The sequence below is a fragment of the Dasypus novemcinctus genome, chromosome 10 (assembly GCF_030445035.2).
Source record: "Dasypus novemcinctus isolate mDasNov1 chromosome 10, mDasNov1.1.hap2, whole genome shotgun sequence".
Lineage (NCBI taxonomy): Eukaryota > Metazoa > Chordata > Mammalia > Cingulata > Dasypodidae > Dasypus > Dasypus novemcinctus.
The window spans coordinates 89922023-89947060 of record NC_080682.1 but is presented as its reverse complement, the minus strand read 5'-3'; the positions used below and the strand labels follow the sequence as shown (position 1 = coordinate 89947060).

Below are 25038 nucleotides of genomic sequence, written 5' to 3'. Positions count from 1 at the left end.
CACCAGGTAAATAACCCCACTTTTGAGGTGCCATTAGAAAGCAAGAAAACCATGCAAGGGTGGTGACAGAAAGAAGCTATGATGAGCAATTTAGGCCTGGAGACCAGCTACCCTCTCCAGGTTCTTCTTCCTTCTTCTTGGTTTTTCAGGTCTAGGTTTGGTGACAGCTCCTCACTCTTGCTAGCCATGGGATATGTCACTATTTCTTGCTGGTTTCCAAAACCCTGTCTTCAATTTCACAACTGCATATCTTGGAAGATACAATCCTTATGTCTTGATGAAGAGTGTAAGAATAGCAAAGCTCATATATTCTGCTTCTTTGTGCCATACTCTCTATTACTCTCTTCAAACTGATGTACATGCACATGCATTCACACACACACAAAGAGCACTTAGCTCACAGAAAGTAATTCAGTAATGTTTAATAATCTCTTGTTTATTTGATGGTGCAAAGAGAAGGTGGAGCAGAATCTTGGATGGATAGTAATACACAGCATGATTAAAAAGATTTTATAATTCCAGGTTTATGAAAAGTGAATACTTCTTAGAGTATTTCCTTAGGTGCAAAAGGACCAACCAACCATATGGAGGCAGACCTTCTTCTTACTCTGCAAATTATTGTTCCCCTTCTACAAAGGAAGTACTGGATGAAAGGATGGAGGATAGGTCCATAGACAAACCCAAGGTTGAGAATTTTATCATATTCCAGATTCACAAAGAAAGGGACTATTCAGTAAGCCTTATAAGTAGGAAGCAAGTAAATTCTCTGTAATCACTGTCAATGAGAGGTTCCAAGACTGTGCTGGAAAGGCCCTGTGGCTACTTTCCTCAGAGCTCCTTTCTCCTCCTTGTTCCTCAGGCTATAGATGAGGGGATTAAGTATGGGAGTCGCCACTACATAGAACACAGACACTGGTTTTCCCTGCAGTTTGGAAGACTTGGGTGTCATCTAGATGACAATTGCTGACCAATAAAAAAGAAAGACCACCATGAGGTGGGAGCCACAGGTAGAGGGTGCCTTGAGGCTCCTTATAGCTGACATCATCCTGACCACAGTCACTGTGATGCAGCCATAGGATACCCGAATTAAGAAAACAGGTGTAAGGAGAATCAAAACACCCATGAGGAAAATGGTTAACTCTGAAATACAGGTGTCTGTGGATGCCAGGGTTAAGAGTGCAGGGGTCTCACAAAATAAATGAGCAGTACTATTGCTGCCTTGGTAGGGAAGCTATAGTGTGAAGGTGGTGTCAACCACAGATACCAGAATACTACTGGTCCATGATCCTGTGGCCAGCTGAACACACACCTTCCAGGTCATGATGCTAGGATAAGACAAAGGGTTACAGATGGCCACAGACAGATCATAGGATATCGCTTCTAGAAGGACACACTGTGTACACCCCAAAATGAGGAAGAGTAGTAGCTGTGCTGCACACTGTATCAATGAAATGAACTTCTTCCTGGATAGCAAGTCGACTAGGGCCTGAGGAATGATGTTGGTAGAGAAACAGAGGTCAGCCAGAGACAAGTTGCAGAGAAAAAAAATACATGGGTGTGTGGAGTTAAAAGTCAACCTGAAAAAGGGACATGGGAAGCAGATTTCCAAGCACAGTGACCAGGTAGACACCCAAGAACAAGACAAAGAGAAACTGCTGGGTAAGTGAGTCATCAGAGAGTCCAAGAAGGAGGAATTCTGTCACCTGGGTCTGGTTTTTCTGTCTCATAATTTCTTTTTTTCCCCCTATATGTTAAACAATGGCATTAAACCTGAGAAATTATAATTCAGGTTTCAAAGAATTAGAAACTATCAACCATTTCAATAATCTTCTTTATAAGGTCCTTAGCAGTTGTAACACTTCCAGAGTTGCAAAACTTAATACTTTATAAGATGGTTCATTTCATTGTTGGTTTCATAGAGTAGATCAGAAGAATCATCATTCTTATTCTGAATATCACACTCCTAATTAGAAAGCATTTATTACATGAATAATATTAATACACAAATAGGCTGAATTCATCTGTAAAGTCATGCCATTTGATTTCGATTCAATTTTCAATCTTATTCCCTTCTTGCCAAGTGTCCCTTATCCCATGAGGGTGTGGATTTTTTTTAATTCTTTGGACATGCAACCGTTCCAGTTGTCTGTTCTCTGAAAAGATGTCATAAAACTATAAGAAATCAATAAGAGTGAAAGTAACTTGTAGAGTTGACTTGTTTCCTGAAAAAAAGAACTTGTCTTGAAAATAACGTGGAGAACCAAAGAGTAATTCTGGATTGTGTGCCATAATCTCTTTGGTAATCCTATCTCCAGCTCCAGATAGAGCTCTCTAATACTGATTTTGACTATGAAAAGGCTTCCAAAATAGAAGACAGAACATCACAACATTTCCATTTTACCAGTTTAGCTAGATTCCTCTTCAGCCCAAACTCATCACTGCTCCCCTACCTCCAACTTATCATCATCCTTCACTGCCTTTCATTATCTGTTTACTCCTCCCAGGTTTAAAAACCCTTGTTGAAATTGTACCTAAGTCTTTTTCATCTTTGTTCCCTTTGTAAAATATAGCATAAAGTTTCATTTGATAAATGATTACTAATTAAACGAAGTGAAAAAAAATAATTTGATCACATATTTGGCTGAGGTGGTGAAAAATCCTGCCAACATCCCTAAAAAGATCTTTCAGAATTGGAGATTAATAATAAAATTTTCTAGAGCTATTCCAAGAAGGGGGTGGACAAATTTTTACCTTAAGGATTAAAGATTAAAGCATTATGCAAAGATTGGTCTAGCAACACTTTATCTTCCTGGCAGAGGTAACTCAGAGTAATGTTGTAAATACATAAATAAGGGAAGCAGATTTGGCTCAACTGATAGAGCATCTGCCTACCATATTGGAGGTCCAGGGTTCAAATCCAGGGCTTCCTGACCTGTGTGGTGAACTGTCCTACATACAGTGCTGATGTGAGCAAGGAGTGCTATGCCACTCAGGGGTGTCCCCTGCGTAGGGGAGCCCAACACACAAGTAGTGCGCCCCGCAAGGAGAGCTGCCCTGCATGAAAGAAGCACAGCCTGCCCAGGAGTGGCACTGCATGCATGGATAGCTGACACAGCAAGATGACACAACAAAAAGAGTCACAGATTCCTGGTGCTGCTGACAATGTGAGCGGACACAGAAGAACACATAGGGAATGGACACAGAGAGCAGACAATGTGGGGACAGAGGGAAGGGGAGGGACATAAAAATTTTTTTAAAATTCTTTAAAAATAAATACATAAGTAAATATATAAATAAAATGTATTGGATTACTAAGGAAACTGTTTACATCAAATACAGTTATCAAAATAGTCTCTAAAACACCTTTGTTATATAATAATACATGTGCTTCCATATTAACTTATTAAATTAAAAAATGTAGCGGTGGGTCTAATAACTACAGTAATTTCAAAATATTGGAGAGTTTAAATGATATTTTAAAAGATATTTTGAGATGTCTTCAACAACTTCAATGCGTCATAGAATATCTCTGATTTCTATTGGTGAAAATTCATACTGATGTTGGATTGTTGCTTATATTCACACTCAAATAAAATGATAAATTCCACTTAGAGAAAAACAAAAATAAAGAAGAAGCATTTTGTATTCAACTTGAAGGAAACCTGAATTCTAACATAAGAACTCCTGTGCTATAAGAGTTCTATCCATTTTTCCTGCCATGTAACAAGGACACACTGCATTTTTATTCTCATCATATTTTTCAGCATGCACCCCTTACTCAGGGGCATGCATCTCTTTCCTTGGGCTTTTCTCACACTTGGAATATTCAATCGACCATATTTATTGAGCAAATACTATGAACCAAGCATATGCGGGGTACTGGACCAAAGCCAAAAACTCCTAAAGTAAGGGACTAAACAATAGTTATGCTTTATCCCCAGTGCCTAGTGTGTTTCCTGGGACATCACAGATTCAGAGCAATTATAGGTTTGATGAATGAATGTAGTGGGTCAACTAAACATGTATGGTATAACTGATACTTAAACTAATATATAAGTGTTTCTAAAGGCAAATATAGTCTATTATCAAAACAGCTGGTATAAAAGTAAATTTTGGGAACAAAAGCTATTTTAAGGTAGTACTTTCTGAATTATGAAGGCAGAGCATGTAAGGGAAATGCTACCTGTTTAGATCTCAGTATTTCCAAACCCTGGTTCAGTTTGACGTTAGACTTGCTGCTCTCTCTGCCACAATTTGTCTTCTTCCCAGAGTAGAAATGTGAGTGCGGTACATGAATTGTATATCTAGGTCTTGGCAAAAATTAAATGATACACAAATGATGTTTCACAGTTTTGACGAAAGGAGATATAGAGCATAAAACTAAGCACTTGTTAAAAAGCCCGAAGTGATATCTACAAAAAGAGAGTAACTTAATGAAAGACCATTATGGGACATTCCTATGGTTTCTATCTGCTCCCTATTCAACTAATAACCAAGTCTTTCAAGATTCCCTTTAGAAAAAAATGATCTCCAGGAACACTTTCCTTACTGATCTACCCATTTTCCCTAATCCTCACTCCCATTCTCAACACACTCAGACATAGATATGCACAAATGTATTCACACAGTCTATAATAGATACACACGTGTGTCTACAGTACCATGTAATTACCCCCATCCTAGCTCAAACAGATTATATAGAAATGATTTGTCTTTCTCTGTCACAGATATTCAAGGGCAGAAATGTCTATTCAGAGGAAATAGGATAAATCCTGGCATATAGTAAGTGTTCAACACATGTTACTTGAGCTGGTGTTACCTTAATCAAAGTAGCAGGAGATAGGGAGGAGAATGGGAGTCAGAGATGAGTGTAGTTTGTGACTTGTCAGATGACAGAAGCTCCCACTGACCCTGAAATTACTGCATTAGAAGGCTGAACCCATGACCTCTCCTACTTTGGTTAAAAAAAAAAGTTCTTCTCCCCAAGCAAATATGGAGGAAAAGATGCCCCTTGAGGTGACAGTGATCTGCCCTTAGGGTCAGGAAGTTTCTGCAAGAAAATCATATTTACTGTCACCCTTTCTTTCATTTTAATTACTTTTTCTCAATGTGTGAGCTCATTCCCCTAAAATGACATATGCCACTGAAAGATGAGGCCACAGAGCCATGCATTGTCGAATATGACAGAAGAGATGGAGGGAAACCCACAGGAACCAAGGGAAAATACTAAATTTCTCTTCTGATTCCAAGGTTCTTCATACACAAAAGCACTTGTTCCTTATCCTTCATACATCCTTACTAGCTCCCAAATCCATTCTCAACACAGGGATAAGAATCCCCACCAAAAAGACCAAGACTAACTCCATGAATGTTCTCCTTATGTCTCATCAGGTAAAAACCAGGATTCTTCTTCACAGGGAATTTGACAATGTAATTGTGGTTTCATAGTTAGATCCAATCCAAAAGATTTAACCCTACTAATCAGGTTGTTTGAACAAAATTAGTTGAAATTTAAAAAGCAAATCTATGAGTCTATTGAAATCAATTCACTCCTAGTATATGCCAGGTTATTCCTTCTTTGTTCAACACATGACTTTTCTTCCATTATATCTAACAATCTTACCAAAGTATTCTCATCTGGTAGAAAAAAATATCAAATTAGCATCTCAAAGCCAGTGAAAACACCCCCCTTTTGGGCAAAGTGTTGCCAGTACAACGGCAGCAGAGTGGGCAGAGTGGGGACTGTGGGCGTCTAGTCCTAAGAGCAGGGAGCTCAGTAAAGTCTCTGATGTCAAGACAAAGGGGGAGGAGGAAGGAGAAGCCCCGTCCCCAAGCCCTCCTGCTCCACTCAGAGGGCTTATCACTGGCCTCAGGGAGGACTGTGCCACAAGAGCTCCATAGAAATGAAGTGAACAGTGGGATACTAGGAGTGATCTCTGCAGGGGTTAGGGGTTAAGGTTAGGGTTAGGGTTAGGGAAGATAATAGGTGTGGTCTCTGGAGTAACTCAAGTTCTCAGGAAGATTTCTGAATCATTAGGTGCATCCTGAGCTGTGTTTCCTCTCAGAGACTCCTGAGTGGTTATAAAGAGGACATAAGTTTTCAGGCCCATCACCAGTTCCTCTTACATATTTTTTTCCTCAGGAAGCATAGTATTGTTCTGATTAAGTGTTTAGTTTCTTATGGGAAAAAGACTAGGTCACACCCCAAGTCTACAACATACTATGATTTTGAGAAAGTTCATTTTTCCCTAAAAAATAAAAAAAGGCCTAAAGCTTCCTAGCTTATTTTATAAGATTTGTGTAAACTTAAGCAGTACAAAACAATATAGTAGCATATACAAGAAAATGAAAATATAGACTCTTCATTTATGAATGTGTGTGTAAATATCCTAAATAAAATAAAAGGTAATTACATCTAAAACTGGATTTTAAAAAATAGGTCAGGAGCAAATATTGTTTATTTCTAGGACATAACTATACTTCAACAGTAGAAACCTTAATGGAAATTCAGCAATTTTTTTACTGAAGGATAAAACTACACAATAATCTCAGTGCTGCAAGAAAAATATTTGTTCATGACAAATACCTATGTATTATTTTTTAACCTTTGTAAACTAACGATTCCTTTATGTTATAACCTGAAACCAAAAACCCAAGACCCACAACAAATATAATAAAGAAATTTTAAAGATCAAGAACAAGACAATTATTTTGCTGTCACTGGAGCAGGCTAGTTTAAGGGATGCAAAGATAAATCTGGGACCTGGCAGAAAGGCATGCCATGAAACCCACGGTCATGGAAACCACGTGAAATCCTCTGAGAGAAAGATGCCCCATGTACCAGAAAGCAGCAGGTGGAACCTCACAAGAACCCCCATTTATAAAGAGATTTCTTCCAGGATCAAGGAAAAGGCCCAGATACTCTCAAGGGGCTTAATCATTGGGACCCCCACCCTAGGAAATTGACAGGTGGGGTAATCAATCAAAACAGCAAATACCTGGGACCCCTCCCCCAAACATTAGCAAGTGGGAGGAATAATTAATGGTTTAAATACTGTATAATTGCATTACTATGAACCAAATAGGCTGTGTAACATATTGTATGATTATTAAAAAATTTATATGTATCCAGCGGCCCTTGTTCCCTTTCCCAGGGAGGTCGTGGACCAGGGGTTGCATTCGTAATTCCCCTCAACTCCACATTTGATCTCCCTACTACTGAATTTCTCATTTCAAGTTTATAAAATGCTTTGGAATGTCTTAGAAACTGAAAATGCAGTTGCTAGTGAAGTTTTGTTTCCACCCACAGTGTACTGAAGTTATTGCCTCAGGGTCCACCCCCAAGCCTGTTATTTGGAACAATTAACCTCTAATCTCTTAATGGGCTTTTTTTTCCTCTTTTAATACTTAAAAACATTATTTTTTAAAAGATACTTAGATTACATAAATGATACATAAAAATGTAGGGGATTCCCATATTCTCCAGACCCTATCCCTCCCACATTTTCCCACATTAACATTATTGGTATATATTTGTTACCGTTGATGAAGACATATTGGAGCATTGCCACTAAGTGTGGATTATAGTTTATATTATAGTTTCAACTCTCTCTGGCAATTTTGTAAGTTATGACAAGGTATATAATGGCCTGCATTTGTCATTGCAACATCATTCAGGACAATTCCAATGTCCCAAAAATGCCTCCATATTACACCTATTTTTCCCCTTTTCCTCCCCTTCTTAATAGGCTTTTGATGTCTGGTTTAGCTGTGAAAGTCCCAGGTAGAGCCATAAAATAAGACTGCTCCTTAAGACCTCTGTAAGAATAGGTACAAAGAAGAGGAGGTTTCAAGTCCCAGTTCCTAGGAAGAATCCTGCACTCTGGGGATTTCAGTTGGGGGGTTAACTGCTCCCAGGGTCTCCCAAAAACCTGGCTTGGGTGCTTTGGTCTGAACTTTGGGTTTAGGCACCTCCCAAGGTGTAAGAATCTGTTTTCTGGGGTCTTCAGTTGGAAGGTAAGTAATTCCAATGTCTTCCACAAATTTGGCTTGGAGGTTTTTGTCCGAATTCTGGGTTCAGCATCTCCCAAGACCTAGTTCAGCCACAGGGATGCCCATTGACAGGCCTCTGAATTCTCAGAATGCTGAGACCAGAGCAGCAGCTCCACACATCTTCCAAAACTTACACGACGTTCAAGCAGTCAGCATCTATTTTAGGGGCTTTGGTTTGGAGTGGTGAAAGCCTTAGTCAGTCTTGGACCCTGGAATGCCAGGGGTGCTGGGAACCAGAGCAGCCTAATGTCTCCTGTGACTTAAGTGACTTGGGTGCTTCAATTTGGAAGGTATGAATAAAAATACTTCTTCATTCTTCCTAGAGTAATAGGCATGGTCTCTAGTCTACTAGCAGACTCCCCATGGGGTATCTTCTCAGGGATCAGGAAATGTTGCCTATTGCTTGTCTATGTAGTCACAGCATAGACAGTCCTCTGTATGGGAACCTGAATTCCAGTTGAATCCGTGTTGAGAGAGGAGAGGAGAGAGAGATCTGAGGGCCAGAAACCATGTGCTCATGTCTCCTTAAAGAGATGAAGAAATGCACCTCAGGCTTCCATTAACTCCTTTCTGGAAACAGCCTACTCAGTTTTAAACTTGGTTTAAAACTACTGAGGGGAGTAAATAGGGATCAAGATCCAGGCCATTTATTAAGGCTCTCCTTTAAAATAAGGGACCTCCTTGCATGCCATCAATTAAGATTTTAAAAGTTCCTAGAAAATGCTAAGGGTATAAAATTCTCTCTTCTGTTTTAATCTGTGCTTAACTTTTGTTTAACTTTTAAATCTGTGTTTAACATTGTTAGTCTACCTGTGCCTAGGAAATCAGATTTGGGGTTCACCTGTTACAAATTGGATAACAGTGAAAGGTAACCTAAATATGAGTCTTTAAATGTCAATACTGGATAAGAAAAAACCAAAGTACTAAAAAGTTAAGCTCATTTGTTTTGTTATACATTACATTGGAAGTATTTAGAAAGTTTATGAAAATTAAGAGATAAACTTCAGAATCATCAAATTCTCTTGTACATTCAAGCCAGGCCCAAATACACTGCAGTTTCCCTCTCCATTTGAGTTATTGTCTAGGTTGATCACTGATCCCTAAAACAATAAAAGCATCTTCTACAGCTCTGGTTATACTCCTGACCTGGGTGGAGGGTACGTTGCAGTTTTGGACTCTTGCAGCAGCTAGTGACAGCTTGATATGGCCAGATGTAATGTGGATATTGCCTCCAGACCGGCACAGTTTCATAGTGTTGAAGGGCATTATGCACCAGGCTGGTGAAATACTGGAGCCAACTTTCCTAGCTTCTCTCTAGTTTTAACAGTGCTGTGCGGCGGCTTGCTCGGTGGGTAGAGGTGGGGTCTGGCTGCGGACGAGGGGTCGGTCCAGCTCTGGACGAGGGGTCGGTCCTGCTTGGGACGAGGGGTTGGTCCCACTTGGGACGAGGGGTCGGTCCGGCAGCAGACGAGGGATCGGTCTCACAAGGGGTTGCGGGGTTCGGCTGACGGGGTCGCCCGGAGAAGCCGGCGACGAAGGGGTCGCCCGGAGAAGCAGGCGACGAACTGGGGACAAGGGAGGCCAGGCCCTTGTCGGGGGCTCTCAGGACTGGAGGGCGCATGGCAGAAGAACTACCGCGGAGACAAGGTAAACACGCAAGTCCACTTTATTGAGGGAGAGGCAACAGTTTTAGAGGGGCTGGGGAAGGCTGATTGGTCGAAGCCACGCCCTGTTCTGATTGGTTGCCGGCGAAAGGTCAGTGGGCGGTACTGGACGGGGGAGGGGTGGTGGTTAGGGATTGGCTGTCACTGTTGCTGGGGGAAGGGGCAGGGTTTAGTGATTGGTGGCTGCTGTTGCTGGGGTGGAGGGCAGACTTGAGTTTCCCGCCCACGCCTGGCTGTTGCTGCTGTCAGGGGAGGGGAAAAGGGCAGACTGGATTTTTCTGCCCACGCCTGGCTGTTGCTGCTGTCCGGGGAGGGGAAAAGGGCAGACTGGAATTTTCCGCCCTGCGCCTGCGCAGGGAGAAGGAAGAAGAAGGGTACTGCCCCACAGGCATCGTGTGGTGCCACCCGGGAGGAGGGGCGGCCGCGGAAGCATGGCTGCCGAGAAGGGGAGACCCAAGGGCACTCTGCGCCCATGCCGAGCTTCCTTCAGGGGTGGCGGTGAGTCCGACCAGCCACCCTATTATGGAGGCAGCGGCTTGGCCTGCTGCGGCTGCTCCCCCGCCGGGCCACACTTCAGCCCAAGGGGTGACCGCAGTGCTGCAGCATGCTGGCTATGTGAAGGGCATATCCAGTGGAGCGATGACTAACAGAGTACTGTGAGTAAAACTTAAACACAATTGGCATTATGACCTGCTCCATGGAGAGATAATATATATGGTATTGCAAATCTAGAGCTTAAATCTAATAATTACAGTTCAAAGAGAAACATATGCACTGTATTGTTTCTATATCTTTCCTATTCTGATATATGCCTGATGATTATAGTGATAGCTTTTCTATTCTAGTTTATATGCAGAGAAATATTGAAAATGTTAACAGTCCTGGTAGATTTCATTTTCTAAGTAGTTAATGAACATGTTTAACTGAGGTCTCCCTTCTAGACCTTATTCCAGAACCTGTCTCACTCATACCCTGGGGAGGACCGGCAGACCCACATGTCATCTTGCCAGGGCTAAACGTTTACCCACCAGAAGGGAAACAGCAAAAAAAGTGGCTAGGACCTACTTCAGCTTAGCCCCTTCAAGATGGTCTGTAAGTAACCTTTCCTTACCCAGGACCTGGAAACCAGGTTCTGATCAAAACCTGGCAGGAGAACAAGTCTCACTCACAGTTAGAGCCAAAATGGAAGGGACCAAACTCTGTGGATCTAGTCACTCCCGCAGCTATTAAAATTAAAGGACTTGTCAGCTGGGTGCACCTATCTCAGGTGAAGCCAGCTGCCCAAGGAAGTTCCAACCCACCAGAAGCACCTGACAGGATGTACAAGTGCCAGTCATTGGATGGCCTGAAATATCTCTTCAAGAGACAAAGCTAAATAGGTCTATGTCAAAGCCAGTTGTTCCCTCTAACTCTAGCCCAAATGCCTATTGCTAGAGGGAAGGCAAGACAGACACCCCTTAAGAAATCTTGCCTGTTTTCATTTCCTGTATTTTCTCCCTATACAGTAACTAAAAAGGCAGTGCCTCTTCTCATCCCCCTCTTAGCTGTCTTAGGCATAACTACCACCATGGAAAACTGGGATTGGCAATTTATACCAAACCCCATTATCTATTATAATCACTCCCTAAAGCTAACTAACAGCACAGGAGAAACTAGCCATGCCTTAGAAGTTCTAAGACAGCAAACAGACTTTCTTGCTGCTGTGGTGCTGCAAAATTACAGGGCTCTTAACATGCTAACAGCAGCACAGAGAGGGACATGTCTGTTCTTTAAGGAGGAATGCTGTCACTCTGTAAATCACTCTGAAATAGTCCTAAACAGCATTCAAAACCTGCAAGGTGAAGCCCACGAACTTCAGGAATATGCAGCCTTTGCAGGCACCTGAACTTTTCTACACATGTAGTCCAGTATCTTGTCAATGGGACCACATACCTTCAAGATTCTTATTCAGAATGTTTCTTCTAGAATCAATTCCTCTCCTGTCGGTTCTATCCCACTTACCAAATTTTCCCTCTTCACTCCCCTCTCCCAAAAAACCCTTGCTCCCCTCCTGATACCTCCTCAGAAACATCCTTTGATCCATGAACAACTCTAGCCCCCTCCACACACACCCACTCCGCCTGCTCCCGGCCCCTCTGCCCTTCCTGCTTTTCTCCCTCATCCAGAAACTCCCGCGGATCCTGACTACACTTCCAAGTCAGATTCACCAAACTCCTGTGTCCATATTCCCCTCTCCATCCCTGGTCTCTCCCAGATTAAAGACCTTCTTGGATCCTATTCCTATGACCCTTCTCATTTCATCAAAGAATTTCAATACCTAACTGTCTCTTATCACCTTCTTAACTAAACCTCTATATCATTCTTTCCATCTGTCTATCACCAGAAGAAAAAGAATGTGTTAGCTTGCAGCCCAAACCCATGCAAATACCCTAAACCAACAAACTGCTGCCAATAGACCTGTCAGAACCACGGCAGTCCCCTAGAAAAAACCTAGCTGTAAATCCACTGCCCTCCAAAATTCCCAGCAGCCACCCCACTCCAGGCAGCTGGGGAAAAACCCACCCATGCTTCAAATGTAAAAGGCCTGGGCACTGGGCCTAGCGGGGCCCAAACCTACAACCTCCTCCAGGGCTGCAAGCAGGGAACCCACGGGAAGTCCAGTGGTCTCCAAGGCTCTCAAGGCAAGAGAGCCTCAGTTACTCAGTCGAACCCAATCCCAGGCTTCAACCTTCCAGTCCTTCTGGGACTGGCAACGGATGACTGAAGGTGCCCAGGAACCACACAGACCTCACTTCCACTCCAAAGCTGAACCGCAGGTAATTCTGATGGTGGCAGGTGAGCCAATTTCATTCCTTATTGATATGGGGCCACTTACTCTGCCCTGCCCAAATTCCCCAAATCTTTAACTCCCTCCTCAATCTCAATGGTGGGGGTCACTGGAATAGTTTCACAACCCCTCACATCCCCTCTTTTCTGTGCTCCCTTGAATGCCACCTGTTCCCCCACTCATTTTAGTGCTCCCCTGCCATTCAACTCCAATCCTTAAAAGAAACATTTTAAGCAGGCTCAAAGCACAAATATTCATTCCTTCTCCTCAAAACACAAATGGCATCTTCATTCTTCTCTAATAAACCTATCTGCAAACCCTCCCTGATTTCCTTTTTTTCCATCAAACTCTGTCCATCCAGAAATCTGTAATATTGAAATTCCTATTATTGCTGTCCATCACAAACCAAACAGGGTTTTAACTCAAAAATCCTCCCCACATCCCATTCAAACCCCAATAGGCTGCCCCTCTTGATGCCCTGCAAAATACCAAACCCACAATTACTCACCTCTTACAAATAGGTCTTTAGCTTACTCCTGAACTTTAAGTCTAAGCGTACTCCTAAAAAGTAATAGTCCAAAATACATATATTAAATGTCTGTCTCTGAACTGCTAAACTGGTGCTTAACTGCATTTATACTGCTCAAATAGTCATAACTCGTTGCTGATTGCTAATAAAAATGTTTCCAAGAACAAGCTTGCATATTACAGACAGCACTCATTTCAAAAGAAATTTTAGAAGTAAAATCAGAGATGTGAAATGATGAAAAGCTTAGGAACAACCACAGCAAAGTAGTAAAAACTGTAAATCAAATTAATAAGTTTTATGTTTCTTTTGGTGTCTCTTAACTCTTTTTGTGTTAGTCTGTTTGCTCCTAAATTGAAATGAGTAGTTTATTTTTCTTCACAATAAGAGATGAGAAATTTGAGACTTAAGTAGATATAGAAAAAAGTAAAAGGTTTGTGGAAGTACTGATTAAAATTTAATGTTTGTTTAAGGGAATGGGTTTTGCACTAAAATAAAGTGACTGGTTTTTGTAAGGGCACAATAAAAGTATGCAGGACAAAACTTGTAGAAAGTATTCCAGAAAGTAGCATTAAGTATGGGAATATGTTTTGTGAAGGTGAAATCTGTCTTAAGCTATGTGGTTATGGATAGTTATAAGAAGTTTATTGAAGGAATGTTTAAATTGAAATATATGAATGACTAATTCCAGTAAATCATCATTAAACAAAAACTAAATTGGTGATAATAACAAAAAATAACTTCATAAGAGGAAACCTTCTCAAGGCCACTTCAATTTGCATATTAAAGTAGTGGTAGGGAGAAAATAATCTTGATTCCGTTGGGAATCTTGGGTTTCATAAACTAATTAACAATATAGTTTTTTCTGTACTGCTAAAATACAATAACTGTTAATTAATATAGTCATGATAGAGGTGTGAAATTGTAAAGTAAAATAAGAAAATAGTTAAGTTCATTTGATATAAGTTGAATGGAAAATATTTGAAAACTGTTATAAAACTAAAGGTTATTAAACCCTCCATTAATCAAGGTGTATGAATAAACTATTCATATTAATACTTTAAAATTGTGTAAAATTCCTAAATATTTAACAATGTTTTCATATAATATTACATAAAGTATTATGTTGTTGAGCATGGTTTTAATTAATTTTAAAAACCGACATATCACAGAAACAGCCTCTTCATCTTGGAATAAAAAGTGCATGCTTTGGCTTGTATTCATCTGATTCTCCCCATCTCCGCTGAAAAAGCAGCCTATAGCTGCAAAAAGAGAGGCCATTGAAGGCTGCAGGGGTGGCGCATAACAGTATATTATCATAAATTATTGTAACATCACTGCTGTATGCAACAATCCCAAATATTACTAGTTTGCTACAAAAAATTAATATCCAGTTTTGTCACTATCACTTTGTTTTAAAACTTCTAAAGCTTTCTTTAATATCTCTGTAAGCAAGTCAAACCAGCCTGCATTCACCTTCTTGTAAAAAAGCTGACAGTCGATTTTGCAGTGTTTCTCAAAGCTGTAACCCAACCATCTGTCCTTGCCTGGTAACAAAAAATCTGGCTGCATAAAAGAAAACTATAACTGTGATCCTATTTCATTATATTGATGATATGTTAACCAGTAATTCTTTTTACAGAATTGAAAAAAAGAATCAGAAACAATGGTATCTTATCTTAAAAGCCTGGAATATTGGATCAAAGTGACTGGAAAAGGAGAGAGGAGAATGAGGGCAGCAGAGGCACCCGAATTTACCTAACCTAGATTCCCTCAAGGGTCTGGGGAGGAAAGAGAAAATAGGGGTACCAGTAAGGAGTAGGACGTTCCTATGGGCCTCGGGAAATGGCAGTTTTAAACTATACATAATGCCAGATGGAGAAGCAGAGGGCAGCTCTTTTCATCTAAGCAAATTGGAGATACTGCTTTTCTAGTAAATTATGTGGTGTGACGGGCAGAGGCATCAGGAGGCATTTGGAGAAGCTGAAGGCAGCTCTTTTCATGCAAGCCATGATATAGGCTTCACTGGTTGAAGTTATGCCCAGGGAAGGACTAAATGGGGGTATCAACTCAAAAGAGAATTTATGACTAAGTTGGGTGAAATGATTAGGCATTAAATATACTTTATTTTATGCCATTACCCCTCCATCTTCTCCATTCTGTGGGTTGCAGTAGGGCCACACACCTGCATTTTAATATAGCTCCTTTAAAATTCCAACACATGCATTTGATTTTCTTGTTTAAATCTTTGGCTCACAGTCTTGGTGTGTCAAATTTTCACATGCATTTATTGTAGAGAACTTCAAAATTTATTTCTCCAAGCATATCTCTCTTCTGAACTCAAGCTTTATTCATTCATTCCAAGTGGTATTTTTGGAGCATTGGTAATGGCTAGACACTTTACCACAAGTAATGATACAGAGATCAAGAAGTAGTAACAGATCTTTCTGTTTGGAGTATGCAATCTAATAGATCTCAGATATTTTGCAAAAAATTACACAACTCATTTATGAAAAAGCTGTCCCACTGCCTAGGCAGCACACCTTTTTCAATATACCTAAGACTCATCTGGGGCTTGTTGCAGATGGACATTCTTGAGCTTGACTGTCCCACCCCAAGCAATAAAGAGAAATATGATTTTTATAAAGGAACCATTGCAGTTCATGTTCTGAAAAACTATGGTTTACATTATAAGTTCAAATGCATGTTAAAGCATTTAACAGGCTCCCAGAGCTCATTTTCTAAACTTTATTCTCATTTTTGATCCCCCTCCTATAAATTCCAAGTCTTCAGCATTTTACAATCACTCGCTGGGCAAATTTTTCAGCATTTAAAAAGATATTTCTCAATCTAGACATCTGGTCTTACATTTCAGCTTTATATTTCAATATTTACCTAATGTTACACATATTCTGGAAAGATCTGTCATTTATTATTCCTTAAATGTGTTCTCTTTTAAATTTAGAAATTATTAAATTTAGAATTTAACACCAGGTTAGAAATATAAAACCACAAAGACTTTATTTTTTAATGCCTATATCTCCAGTTCCTAGAAATGTACCTGGCATACATAATAAGCATTCAAAAAGTATTGTTGAATGAATGCAAGACAGAAGGAAACAATTCTATTTGTCAGAACATATTCCTGTTTATGTAACAGTTTTGTTGCTTATTTTATGTACTGAAATATAGTTGTACTTCTACTTAATTTAATTCACTTATTAGTTTGCATGGGTTCCCAGGATAGGGCCTACATTTTGCTTTCCTCCCTCCCTCCCTCCCTCCCTTCATCCTTCCCTCCCTCCTTCCCTCCATTCCTTCCTTCCTTCCTCCCTTCCTTCATATCCTTTCCACTTTTTTCTGTCAGTGAAGTTGCCTTGATTTGAATAGACAATTTGTTGAATTGCTCTGAAAAGAAACATGGGAAGACAGGAAAAGAGACAAAAACATAAGAATGGGATGAAAATACAAAAAGTTTCCTAGAAAATCACTTCTTCCCCAGACCTAAAATTGTCACCATAGTCAAAGATTACCACCACTATCAAGACTATTTTGCAGTTACTCTACTGAGAATCCCTTTAACATCCTTGTTTCTCCTCAGACTATAAAAGATGGGGTTCAGCAAGGGTTTCACTGCTGAGTAGAACACAGAGATCATCTTATCTCTTTCCTTCACTACCTTGGAGTTCAGCCTCATGTAGGCACGTATTGCTGAGCCATAGAAGAGAACAACGACAGTGAGGTGGGACCCACAGGTGGAGAAGATCTTGAGCCTCCCCTCCCCTGACTGCATCCAGATCACAGTGGAGATGATGTTCCAGTAGGAGATAAGGATGAGGGAGACAGCAGCCAGGAGGATGACCATGCCCATGGCAAAGATGGCCATTTCTGTGCTGTAGGTGTCTGCTGAAGCCAGCTTCAGGAGGGCAGGAGGTTCATAAAAATAATGGTTAATGATATTGCTTCCTCGATAGGGCAGACACAGTGTGAATGTGGTGTCCACTAGAGACACAAATGCTCCACTGGCCCAGGACCCGAGGGCCAGCTGGACACACACCCAATGTGTCATGATGGTGGAGTAGCACAAGGGCTTACAGAGAGTCACATCACGATCATCAGGGCACCCTCTGCACACCCAACCATAAGTAAAACTACTGTCTGCATTGAGCATCCAACAAAGGAAATAGTCTTCCTTTTTACCAGGAAGTGGACTAGCACCTGGGGCGCTGTCGTCTTAAAACAGAGTTCAGCAAAGCACAAGTCTCTCAGGACAAAGTACATGGGTGTTTGTGACCTGGAGTCAAGATGAATGAGCAAAATGATAAGCAGATTTCCTAGCACAGTGAGTAGGTGGATGGCCAGAAAAATGACAAAGGGCAGCTCTTGTGTCTGTGAATCCTGTGAAGGCCCAGGAAGACAAATAAAGTCACATAAGTTAGGTTTTCTTCTCCCATGAATGTTTACTCCTGTGTATAGATGAGCACCAAGAAATAAAGCACATATTGGCCATTTAAAAATATTGGAGCTCCTTAAGTATTTTATTAAATAGTATCCCAAATTAGATTGTTGGTTTCTATGTCTTAACAGCTTCTTTAGATCCAATATATTGAGTTTTCTTTTTGTTCAAATGACAATTGAAAGCCATTTCTGATGTTCCCTCTCCTTGACTCTATTTTAGCACCTTCTTTGGAGAAATTATCCTTAGTCTACTCTACTGTACTATTAATGGCTTAGAGTCCTGAGAAGGTGACAGTGTTGTTAACAATGATCCTCCTATTATGTAGCTTTCCTGGTGCTGTGAAACTAGGCTTTTGTGCTGCACATTGTCTTACAACATTTATGAAGGCTGACTGATTTAATATTACAGAATAATCCAAAAGAAGCACTCCCATTCATTGGCTTTTTTCATTTACTTGTTGTTTGTTTTTGTTTTTACCAGGCATTGGGGACTGAACCTGAGATCTTCCATGTGGGAAGCAGGTGCCCAAATGCTTATGCCACATCTGCTCTCTGACATTTTTTTAAATTCTAATAATAAAGGCCTCAAAAATTAAAAAGAAATACATACAATCCATTTAAAATGGAAAAAGGATTTAAATGCCCTACTCAAAAAAATTAGTAAATCTGAATAATAAATATGAAAGAAAAGCATGTACATTAAAACAATAAATAAGACATCATATTTTGACTTTTAAGTAAAATTTTACAAGTATGATGACATGGCATTATGACCATGATAGGTTAGTAGGTACAAAACAAACCATCAGACTTACATATGATATATCATTTGAATCATTTAAGTGGTGCATGGATGGGTGTGTATTTGGGTTTAAGTGCATATTTGTGGATATATGTATTTCTATATGCATTGCCCTCACAGTAAGAGTCCATTGATCATGGACTGTTCTTGGTTGTAAGAGGAGGCAACAGAGCTTACCAGTGAGCGGTGGGGGCTCTGAGGTAACCTTCCCGGTTTGAGTCCTGGCTCTGCTAGCTGCAACCTAAAGATTACTTAGCTTTTCTGTGCCTACATTTCCTCTTCTGTAAAATGGGCATAAACACAGTGCATACATTATGGAATTTATTTAAAGACTAAATAAATACAAAGTTAAAGAACTTAGGACACTAATCGAGGCAGGTGAATATTATTATATTATAATTAGATCATTAATTGGAAGCGGTTGCATGATTAGGAAAATAGTTGTTATGAACAAAGCATTGGAACACAGGGTTGCTGTGTTGAAATGAGGGGGGTCATTATTCTCGTTAATCATTTCTAACCTATGCATTTATTTATTCTTTGTTCATCATTTGAGATTGGAACTGGGTGGTTTGTAAAATTGCAAAATCAAAGTCCAACAACTAGGGGAGAATGAGAGGCTTCTAATTATGAAGAATGAAGGACAAAGACACACATTGGTTAGCCTACATCAGGTTATTCATTCTTTTTTGAAACTCTTTTACTATGGAAATGTTCAAACATATTTAAAAGTAGAGAGAATACAACAATATAATCCCAAGCATGTAACTACAAGGTTCAAAATATATTAATTAATTTTGAACAATTAATTTATTTTTAAAGTTTCTCTTATTAAATGTCTGAAAGAACATTCCCAAAGAAATCTGAAATTAAAAAGTTAAAAACCAAAAAATAAAAACAACCATATGTAAGAATTCTTAGGAAATCTACTACTATTGTGCAATTACAGAATAGTTTGTATACATAATATGTAGATCCACAGAAAAGAACTTGATTACGCCCAGAAGTGGGGTTCTCCTGAACACAGGGAAAGTGACTGAGGGGAGACACATCCTTTTTTATACTCCTCTATGCACAGTTTGGTTCATTTAAACATTAAGCCTACATTTATTTTCAAAGTAAAAACCATATATAAAAACAATGTAATAAGGAATTCAAATGAGGTAACACTTTTACTCGATTTTAAGATGAATTATGAAACTAGCAAATGTAAACTAGTTCAATGAAGATAATGTTTGAGAAGTGCAAAATCAGAAAACAAATCATTAGATCAGAAGAGAATTAGAATTGGCAAAAGGCATGCAAGCATTAGGTAAATGATGAAGTAAACAGTTCCAGTAAGCCAGAAAAATGAATAGTATTCAATAAATCATGCTAGGAAATTGACTAGGTAGTTGACAAACAAATGAAATTTGTCCACATCATTCATCAAAGAGAAAACATTCCAAAGCAATTAAGGGTTATGTCTGTGTCAGACAGGTACACACACAGATATCTAAGCTTTTTTGTATCTTCCCCAGTTCAGTAAGTGGAACCATCATCCACAGCATGCTCCAGCTAAAGACTTACCAGGGATATTTCGTCACCTCTTCTTCACCTTGTGCATCCTATTCTCCTACAGGCCTCAACATTACCTGTTTCTCTCCATTGCTACAACTCTTATTGAAACGATCCTTTCTCACCTGGACCACTGCACTAGAGCTTACTGATTGCTCTTATTTCCATGCTTGCCCTCTTACAGTCCATTCCTCCATGCAACCCTCATTGTGACTTTTTAAAAGCATAATAACAGAATCCCTTTCTAATGAACATGAAATAAAATCAATACCTGTTTCAGAACTTCCAAGGTCCTGCTGGATCTGCCTTTGCCTGCCTCTGCGAACTCACTCCTCGTGATTCTCCCTGTTGGGTGTTATTTTGCAAACTCATCGACCGTTTCGTATTCTGACCCCAAAATACTTAATTCTCATCCCAACCTATTTGAATCCTTTCTGCTCTCTACCTGAAACTAATCCTACTAAGTCTCTCCTTTTCTGGTGTTTTCTTCTCAACCACCTCCTCTCAGCACAAATGTTAATTTCTCTGAGATGTAAGATGTCATTGCAGAGAAATGTCACCTTCTCAATGATGACTTTTCAGACCACCAGTTTAAAATTGCAAGCTATTCCTGCTTCTTTTGACCTTTCCTTCCTTTTTGCTTTCTCATAGCATTTATTATTATCAGACATAATATGCATTGCTTCTTTGTTTATTTAGTTTTTTCCACTGTCTTCTAATATGTGAGATTTGTGAGGATAGGAATTTTGCACTTTGTGCACAGCTATATATTCAGCACCTAGAAGAGTGCTCAATAATTATTAGGTTAATAATTAAATAAATATTCATTGAACAAATGAAAAACTATGCTATGGAAATCAATATTGATTGGGTTGATTTAACACAAAAGTAACAGTCATACCACCTGTGGCATAAATATTATTTCCTTTAAAAACCGAGAAACTGTTTGCTGTAAAAAGAAATCATGGGTAGTTCCCAGAATGTGGTGACATCAGCAGCTTGTTAATTTTTCACATGCTATACTTTGCTCTGGTCCCTGCTGCACAGACCTTGATCATCTGACCTTCAATCAGAGGGTGGTTTTTCATTTAAAAATAATTATCACTATGTATATTTTCTTACCCTGATGGGACAACCAGTTTCATTTTAGGGATTAATTACATAGTTTTTATATGACTCAAAGTGATCCATGTCTACTTTTTAATTTATTGATAGAATTATATGCAGGAACTTCTCTTTTAATTAGTGGCAAGCAAAGAGAAAATAATAAAGTGTGCTTTTGAATGGTCTTGAAACAGTAGCATGTCTAAAAGGAGCTGCTATTATTATAACACTGCTTCTTAATGTATCTGCAGCTTAGGATGAGCGTTTTAATTTTTAAAATTTCCTGTTCAATATATACTGATAGTTTTTAAAACACATTAATACCTAGAAAATTAAATTTGAAATAGAAAAAAAATCATAGAAAATAACAGTCCCCAATTTCTTTTTGGATTTAGCATGATAAACTTACTTTGCCAAATTGCTGCAGAAGTTTCAGTACTTATCTAGTCACAAGCATGTACCAAGTGGTTCATAGACAGGTAATAGATGGCACATCATACTTTGAGTTGCACTGATTTATAGCATTGGTTATGTATAATATAAGTAGTCATGTGAAACACCACAAATGTTAAAGGAATACCATACCCCTGTTAGTTATGATTTTCTGAAAATTTGCACCAATGTCTCTTTCAACTTAGAACCCAGGGACTTCCCTAGTTTTAAAAAGAGGATTGCATGCCATTCGCAGTTTTTAGAAAGTCTGATGTAAATCATTTTCATACAACTATGTTTGTTATATTGGGAATTGAATCATGTTCCCTACAAAAAGGTTTGGGTCCCAACACCTTGTCTTGTGGGTATGAATTCATTTGTGAATAGGACTTGTGAAAAAGTTATTAGTTAAGGCATGATGAAATTGAATGAGGATGGGCCTTAATCCAATACAGATGCAAGGAAAATTGGAAAAACGATAGAAGCTACAGGGAGCAGCCAGAAGCTGGAAGTTAACAGATTTGGAAGAGAAAGGAGAAGATGCCATCATGTACATTGCCTTGTGACAGAGAAGTCAAGGAATCACAAGATTACCAGCCCACTACTGGAGGAAGCAAGCCTTCTAGCTTCTGAAACTGTGAATCAATAAATTCCTGTCCTTAACCAACCTGTTGTTTGGAATTTATTTTAGCAGGTAGGAAACTAAAACAGTGTGTATATGATTGATGCTATAAAAAGACCTTTTAGACCACTACAGACCATTTCTCTACTATGATACACATGATACAATTGGCACAACCCAATATCCATAGGACAAACATTGACTACTTTTTGAATTTTCAATATATCTTTTAGCAGATATGAATGTTAGTAGGACAAAAGTGTTAAAACTGGTTTCCTGACTATTGACCAGAAGTTTATGGTATGAACGTCATGACTTAATCAATTTAAACCATTGCTTCTGTAATTTTGTAAGTTCATTAGTGGTTCATGATAATTCATTTCAGCATGCCTCATGGGGAGATTGTAGAATCATCCTCATTTCAAAGCTCTTTTACAGTGGCACTTTCTAACAGGAGGTAAATATTGTTTAAATAGCCTCAATGCCTTTGATTCCCACTCACCCTCCATGGGAAACCAATATTCAGATAACTCCAGGATCTTGGGCTGCATCATTTCTTCTCCAAACACCCATATATCTTGAATTTTTCCTGTTCAAATGTTCAGTATTATCTAATCATTACAGGGCCCTGGTTACCTTTGATAGAAAAAAAGCATGTAGGATTGAAAGCTGAAGGGTACAAAATTATTTAAAGCAGTAGACAAGTTAACAGGGAGGTGTTTGAATACTTACAAGATTAAGCAAGCAAGAAAGACAAAAGTTGAAGTTAAATGGTCTCAAAAATTTTGCAATGTACTTTCTTATCCTGTAATTACTCAAGTATTTCTGTTTTGATTCTTTTCCTTCTCATATGCCAGGTATGATATATCATATTAAATTTTGATACAACAATCTATTGATCCAAAAATGCCATTAACACTTTAGACATTAGTAAAAGCATGTTTATTCACACATTTTAAAGCACATTATTAGACTTTGAGCTAATAGAACTGCATTTTAAGTTCCCAAGTTCAACTTTCCTGCATTTCCTAACATTTAGAAATAATACAATGTCCAATGAAAGTAGGATGCCAATTTTACTAAAGGTCTGTTTCCTTATATAGGATTATCCTAATCCACATAATTTGAAGACAGTACTCATTGCACAGTACTCATTACTACACAAATTTATTCTTCCATGTGGAATTATTTGATCCTGAAAGGGTAATATATAATGAAATAGACAGCATTGGATATTCACAACAGCCAGTGGGGACTGGGACTGGAGCAGCAGAAATCAATATGGCAAGTTTCAGGTTGATCTGGGTCATCCCATTTTCTCTGGCTTATGCCATCTCAACCATAATCACATTGCTTGTGGGTACATGAAGAAAATGTCATGAAGTGAAAAAAGAACTCCCAAGTTAAGACTACTTTCAGTACTGATGAAGCATATCTATACTCCTCCCACTTTGTGAAAGGAAGGTTTTGCTCTTAATATGTTCCTTATATGACAAGAATAGCTACAAATGGCTTGATGACATATGGGTGGGACTAGTTGTAAGGCTGGCAAGTGAAGTAAAGAATAGTATGGAATATATTTATGTCACAGGGCTTCTGCCAGGAGAAATGGAAAGCCATATGTGGAAATATATGGGAAAATAAAGGCAGCCAGCTATGTCTGCAGGCTCACAGATACCTGCATCCATGAATGGGAATTGGTAGTGTTCCTAAATACCAATGAAGTGTTGGTCATTCTCACTTATTGCCTAGAACTAGACCTTTAATTGAAGGTGGATAAGGGGCCACCAATGAATTTTCTCCTAAGGAAAGGGTAGCATGCCTTGTGAACAGCAATGAGGAGCTACAGTTAGGCCACTGGTGGTGTTTCTGCCATAAAGGTGGGTTATAGCAGCAGTTAGAATAGACTGAAAGGCAAATTTGTCACAAAGGATAATCAACAACTTTATGAGCTTGTGTTTCAAACATCAGCCATTCTATTTCATTTTTAAAAGAAAAAAACTTAGGGGATACTGGTATTAGTCAGGGTCCTCCAGAGAAATAGGAGAAAGAGAGAGAGAGAGAGAGGCAGACAGACAGAAACAGAGAGAAAAAGAGAGAGAGAGAGAGAGATTGATTCAAAGAAATTCATTTACAAGACTATGGGGGCTAGTAAATCCAAACTCAAGCTGGAAATTCTGATAAAGGTGGTACTGAAATCCTTTGTCCAAACTCCCCAGGGGAAGTTGGCTCTGGTTGGAAATTCTGGCAAGACCAATGTTGAAGTAAAGACAGAAATTCCTCTAACCTTTGAAGCCTTCAGTTCTGGCTTTTAGAATCTTCCACTGCTTGGATGAGATTACCTACATTATTGAATGCAATCTCCTTTGTTGATTATAGATGCCATAAACTGATTGCAGAAGTAATCAACTGATTATAGATACAAATCTTTATCTAAAAAATACTCTCACGTTAACAATCAGGCCAGTGCTTAAACAAACAACTGGACACCATAATCTAGCCTACTGACACATGAAATTAACCATCACACTGGCAAAATTGAACCTGCAGAAGAAAGGAGAACACACCTGAGGGGAGAACAACTGCAGTATGTTGGTGTCACAGGGGTTCCTGACCAGAGAGTTCTGATGTAGGGATGTCGCTTCTAAATTCTGATTTTCTATAGCCAGAATTTCACCCTGGAGGGAGGAAGTGTGTGAGATAGCAACGACATTTGCTGGAATGTGAGGTGGCAAGCCTTATCTGAGTAAATAGCTCCCTCAGCATTTGTTGAATTATCTATAGCAATAGTTTGGGACTAAGCACAGCAAAAAAATAGACCTCAGTATTGTGGCATCATGGGGAAAAAAATCTTTGACTTTTTCTTCCTCACAGGAAACTGAAGAATCTAGGTATTGACATCAGCTAGTATTCTAAAATCTGTGCATGCCTATAGATATGTTGATGTGGGATGAGGCTGGCAAACAGCCATGTATTTTAAAGCCAAAAGAAAAT

At 39.2% G+C, this 25038-nt stretch overlaps 2 pseudogenes; both read right to left on the bottom strand.

Moving 5' to 3' along the window:
• Window positions 1-778: 778 nt before the first annotated feature.
• Window positions 779-1727, bottom strand: LOC101411222 (olfactory receptor 2D2-like; annotated as a pseudogene).
• Window positions 1728-16616: 14889 nt separating this feature from the next.
• LOC101434226 (olfactory receptor 2D3-like) lies at window positions 16617-17523 on the bottom strand (annotated as a pseudogene).
• Between the last annotated feature and the right edge of the window lie 7515 nt (window positions 17524-25038).